The sequence below is a fragment of the Engraulis encrasicolus genome, chromosome 13, assembly GCF_034702125.1.
Source record: "Engraulis encrasicolus isolate BLACKSEA-1 chromosome 13, IST_EnEncr_1.0, whole genome shotgun sequence".
Lineage (NCBI taxonomy): Eukaryota > Metazoa > Chordata > Actinopteri > Clupeiformes > Engraulidae > Engraulis > Engraulis encrasicolus.
Genome location: NC_085869.1, coordinates 851,829 through 858,611, shown reverse-complemented (window position 1 = coordinate 858,611; position 6,783 = coordinate 851,829).

Below are 6,783 nucleotides of genomic sequence, written 5' to 3'. Positions count from 1 at the left end.
ATGCTGTGTGAATATTATATGTTATGCATACTTTATGAATATTATATGTTTTGTATGCTGTGTGAATATTATATGTTGATGATGATGCTGTATGAATATTATATGTTTTGTATGTGTTGCGTTAGCTAGCAGAAAGAACACCACAACATCCAACAACCAAAACAGTTCCATTCACAGCAATTAACCTGTCTTCATCCAGACCTGCAGGGGGCAATAACCACACCACAGTTTACCCAACTTCCTGTCAGGTCAGAGGAACTTCCTGAAAGACAGCCATCTTGGCTTCAGACCAACATGTGCTGAAGAAGACAAAGCAAGAAAAAGTTTGTTGGTAAAAAACCAACCAAAGACTTCAAGAAACTAACTAAAACCTTAAGAAATCCCTCAGGTCAACGGTCAGATGCAACTGGTAGGAGATTGACTTTCCTCAAATATTCACCATGTTTGAATGTGGACAGTGAGAACTTAATCCTCGTGTTCATATAAGATGTTTGTTTGGCTGACTTGAAAACTAACTTAACTTAAATGGTAATGAACTAAGTTGAATGTATTCACTTGTGTTTTCCTAGTTTTCATTTGCAATTGGCTAAATGTTTATCTTGATACAGTAGCTTATAATTAAGCGGGCTTGCGGAGCAAGGACCATGCAGAGCATGGCCCTTGCAGAGCAAGGCCTGTTTCTTATTATTTCTTATTTCTCTAAGTCCTGTTTCTTATTATCGTTCTTGTGCAGGGCAGCAGTAAAATAGAAAATGGATCTCCTCCTAGGCCTTTCGAGATAGAGACACCGTTCAAACACTAAAACGACCGGCTCGGCTTGGAGATCGCGTCTCGTTATAGGCTTCTCTGTGTCTCTTGTCGTTTTCCCGTTTTTGGCGATTTTGTTAAAGCCTGGGTCTCCATTGAAAACAGTGGTGGAACCTCCATGAACCAAGGTTCCGCCACTCTAGAGATTAGAGTGTAGGAGGCTTTTTCGGTCATAAAACATCAACACTTTCACCTAGAAGTTTAGTTGACGCGTTGTTAGCGAGCTCTATGGGATGTCTCCAAATTGTCAAAGTTTCATCTCCCAACTCCCAATACTTTTTAAATGGCAGGTTTGTAAAAAAAACAGGCCTGGCTCTATGGAGAATCCCATTCTTTCGAAAAGTGCATTTTTCAAGAGATCAGCGCATGTCCCACACGGAGGTCCATTTGTGCCTGAAAAATTTAACCTATAAACTTCATTCAAAGACTGTTAGAGAGATCACAAGCATGACTCCGATCTGTGAAAAGGACACGTGCCAACTCCTTTTAGTTTTTTTACAACGATGTTGTAAAGACAAAAAACTCATTCTCATTTTCTCCCCTGTTAAAGGCTCAATACTAACTGTCTTTCAGTCAATCACAACAGGTGCAGCCAGTGAAGGATTCCATTTCAACTGTCACTGTCTCAAGATTCCATTCTTAACGAGCAGGTGCGAGCAAGCATTCTAGAAGTCTATTGTTGAGCTCTGCAATGCAATGTAATATAGTCTTGCTGGACTATGCATGACAATTAGCTGCTTGGCTTAGTGGTAATGCATGCCGCTGCATTAGAGATATGGAGGTTGAGGGTTCGAAACCCACCTGAAGCCATGTTGATTTTCTAAATTATATCATATGCAGCGTTCCTTGGCCGACTTAAAATGCCATGTATATCATTTAGTATGGATGGCAAATGTGCTGAATTACAGATATTGAGGTTGGGGGTTCGAAACCCAGTCAAAGCCATGTTGATTTTCAAAATTACATCATATGCAGTGTTCCTTGGCCAACTTAAAATGCCATGTATGTCATTTAGTATGCATGGCAAATGTGCTGGATTACAGATATGGAGGTTGGGGGTTCGAATCCCAGTCAAAGCCATGTTGACTTTCAAAATTATATCATATGCAGTGTTCCTTGGCCAACTTAAAATGCCATGTATGTCATTTAGTATGAATGGCAAATGTGCTGAATTAGGGATATGGGGGTTGGAGGTTCGAACCCCAGTCGAAGCCATGTTGATTTTCAAAATGATATCATATGCAGTGTTCCTTAGCCAACTTCAAATATCATGTATTGTATGTCATTTAATATCAATGGCAAAGGGGTTGGATTACAGATATGGAGGTTGTGAGTTCTAATCCCGCTCGAAGCCATGTTGATTTTCAAAATTATATCATATGCAGTGTTCCTTAGCCAACTTAAAATACCATGTATGTCATTTAGTATATCCCCAAAACGCAGAGCTACAACACTTTCAAGATGGCTGAATCCAAGATGGCTGAATTGTTTGGCCCATAACTTCTGACTGGGTGGATGGAGTTTTTCCAAGATTTCTTTTAGCTTTGTTTTCTCAATAGTACTTTGTTTCATCTCTGCCCCAAAAGGCAAGCCCGCTTCCAGCATTTTCTGTGAGAATGCATTTCTAGTTTGTCATTGTGTCTCAAACTTTTCAAACTGTTTGGAAAGACAAACTTGAAACTTCATTTGGCTTATACTCCAGGTACATATTTACTTCACTGCATTTCAAGTACAATATCTAATTACCTGGTCATGAATTAGTAATTATTTATTATTGTATTTTTAAACTGAAAGTAATATGATGTTATGTTCGCTTAACATTAAGTAATGCAGTCTCTTTTCTGTTCTTGTGTTTCAAAGGTTTTCAACCTGTTACTTCCCTTGGTACAACCCCTTCATCACAAACATTGAACTTCAATAAAAACAAAAAAGGGGAAACATCTGAGTTGTTCCTTGCGTGACCAAGCTTCTTTTCAAGTTGGAGCATTAAATGAGGGAGAACTTAAACAAAACAACCCAAAACTTGACAGTATGCTGTATTAATATTATATGTTTTGTATGCTATATGAATATTATATGTTTTGTATGCTGTGTGAATATTATATGTTGATGATGATGCTGTATGAATATTATATGTTATGCATACTGTATGAATATTATATGTTTTGTATGCTATATGAATATTATATGTTTTGTATGCTGTGTGAATATTATATGTTTTGTATTCTGTGTGAATAGTATATGTTTTGTATGCTGTATTAATATTATATGTTTTGTATGCTATATGAATATTATATGATGATGATGCTGTGTGAATATTATATGCCGATGATGCTGTGTGAATATTATATGATGTTGATGCTGTGTGAATATTATATGATGATGATGCTGTGTGAATATTATATGTTTTGTATGCTGTATTAATATTATATGTTTTGTATGCTGTGTGAATATTATATGCTGTTGATGATGCTGTGTGAGTATTATATGCTGTTGATGATGCTGTATAAATGTTATATGTTGATGATGCTGTGCAAATATTATATGATGATGATGCTGTGTTAATATTATATGATGACGATGACCAGCTGTTTGAATATTATATGTTGATGATGATCAGCTGTGAGACTGCTCACACCAGGCCAATAATGACTCACTGTCTGGAGGAGGATCTTTGCTTTGTCTTCTTCTGCTGTGAGGGGGACCTACACCGGAAAATCAAACACACACACACACACACACACACACACACACACACACACACACACACACACACACACACACACACACACACACACACACACACACACACACACACACACACACACACACGGCCCATTGTGAATACACCCTTACTGGTTAGTGGTTCATTGAAAGTTTTTGAAACGATGGACATTGGGTACTCTATATTCAATATAAAACTGCAATTCAAGTTACCGCCCGCACATATGCCCTCACTGTGGCTGTGTAGTATACAGCTGCAGTGCAGGATTCAACAAATCAACCAATCAAAACATAAAAAATGAAATTAAATAAGTCTTCTTATACTCACCACGCCCTTCCCTTCCTCTTTCCTCCATCTCTCCCTCTCTCTTCTCCATGTCTATCTGTTGAATCTGTTGTTCTCTCTCCTCCAGTTCTCTCTGTGTCTCCATCAGTTGTGTTGTCAGCTCCTGTAGTTGGCTGTTCCTGTCCTGCAGTTCCTTTCCCAGTGACTCCAGTTGCTTTTTACTGGTCTCCACCTCACTGATCATATTATCCAGTTCTTCACCTCTCTCCCCCTCTCTTTCACTCATCTTCTCCAGTTCTGTCTCTCTCTCCTTGAGAAATATACTTCTCTCCTCTAGTTGTTCAAGTACCATTTCCACCTCTTTGGTCTTCTTCTCCAGTTGTTCATTTATTTCCTCGATCTCTATACTTTTCTCCTCTAGGTCTTTAGTAAGTTTCAACATCTTTTTTGTTATCTGTTTGTCTCTCTCCTCCATGACTCTCTCTTTCTCCATCAGTTGTATTGTCGTCTCCTGTAGTTGGCTGTTCCTGTCCTGCAGTTCCTTTCCCAGTGACTCCAGTTGTCTTTTACTGGTCTCTACCTCACTGATCATATTATCCAGTAATTCCTCTCTCTCCCTCTCTCTTTCACTCATCTTCTCCAGGTCTGTCTCTCTCTCCCTCTCATTTTCTCTCATCTTCTCCAGTTCAGTCTCTCTCTCACTCTCTCTTTCACTAATCTTTTCCAGTTCTTCATCTCTCTCCCTCTCTCTCTCCCTCATCTTCTCCAGTTCTGTCTCTCTCTCACTCTCTCTTTCACTAATCTTTTCCAGTTCTTCATCTCTCTCCCTCTCTCTTTCACTCATCTTCTCCAGTTCTACCTCTCTCTCCTTGAGCAACACATTTCTCTCCTCTAGTTCTTCATGCACCATTTCCACCTCTTTGGTCTTCTCCTCCAGTTGTTTGTTTATTTCCTCGATCTCTTTTCTTTTCTCCTCTAGCTGTTGAGTTAGTCTCTCCATCTCTGTATTTCTATCCTTCAGCATCTTCTCCATCTCCACCACTCTCTCTTTACTTTCCTCCAGAACTGTTGTCTTCTCTGTAAGATCATTCTCTACTTTTTTGATCTGTAAATCTTTTTCTTCCAGTAATGTGTCTGTAGTCTCTATCTGTTTGTCTCTGTCCTGTATGAGTTTGTCCCTCCTCTGAATCTCACTGTCTTTCATTTTAATTTCTTCTTGTGCTTTCTCCAGTCTCTTCTTGTTCTCCTCTGCTTCTCTGATTTTCTTCAGCAGCTCCTCATCTGTTAGGCTCCTCCATAGCTGGACAGCTGCTTGGACGACAACAAAACATTTTTGAAATGTTCCAATGACAAGTGGTCGAATAAAGCCATTATATAGAGTTGGATTTTTATATGTATATTTGCTACTCCTCTTTCATAATGCACATTAAATTCAGTAAAACGCACAACCACACACTCACACACCCCTCCATAAGCTTTCTTAGATGCAGAGTAGCGTAGATTATCATTGACCAATCCCAAGGGAAGTTAAGGTGTCCAGTACCATACATCCATAAATAAATACAGAATACACATTACACACATTGAAGATTCCACGTGCATTTTGAGCTCCACAGTTACTCAATTGTAATACATCCATCATCGGTAACACTTTATAATAATGTTCCTTAGTAAAGACTCAGTAAATAATTAACTAATGATGAATAAAACATTAACAAATGTTTTTTTATTATTAACTAAGCTTTATTAATGCTTTATAAAATATCTACAAATGATATATTCAAGATTTTACACACCTTATAACAGACTATTTTATTCATTTACAAGCAACTTGTAAATGTTTGATAAATATGAAATATTAACATAACATTTCCTAGTCATTTACAAGCATTTGTTTACATTTCCTAATCATTTACAAACGTTTGTTAATGTTTTGTTCAGCAATAGTTAATTATTTATTAAGTCTTTATAATGCTTTTTTGCATCCATTATTCTAAAGTGTTACCCCATCATTCTGCAGCAATATTATGGATACAGATCAAAGTCCTCATCCTTGTCTACAAGACCCAGCATAGCCCAGCACCCATCTACGTAACAGGTCCCCTTAAGGTCAGATTAGACTTCTGCAACTGCGCTCGTCAAAACTTGCGTGGGAGTGTCCACGAACCAACATTGTATTCATGCATCTGCGAGTTCTGCGAGGTCCGAGGTCTAGTCGCGAGCCACATTTGAAATTGCATGATTACTTTCACTACATTGTAAGCACTGCGGTCATTATTAAGCAATGTTGCTTTCTATGCCGGTTAGCTAGGTATTTTCACACAAATTGCAAAGGCAATACACTGGTTTCATTATTTGACATACCCAGTCTGTTTTCACGAGCCGAAGCATAAGTCTAGCTTTACTCAATACCAAACCACCCACATACCTCACAAATCTCCTCACCTTACCAAGCCTTCCACACACTCCACACACTCCCCTCAACACATCTCCACACCATGCATGATTTGGGCAACCAAATTGACTGTGATATAAAAAATTGAATCCTGAGTTGTGATCACTAGCATTTTTGCCAGGGTTCACCCCTCCCACTTTTTGTTCTTCCACTGACGTATTTCTATTATCGATGTTCAGGGATAAAATCACATTATCCCATGTCCATATACAAAACTAGTCCAGCCCGAATAGGGCTAGACATAACACAGGGCCTTTGCGACTACGGCGTCATTGCCATTCTTGTCACAGCAAATTTCTAAGAGATGACAGGTTAAGTTACCATTCACATATTTGTCTCATACAAGGATATTTTCTGTCGTTATCAGTTTAGTTGGCTGTCAAAAGGACATTACTCACATACACACACACAGGAGCCCTATCTCACGCCTTTCGTAAAGTCTTCACGAAAATAATAGATTAATTTTCGTGGTGTATTCACGTTATTGCCCGCCTTTCGTAAAGTCTTCACG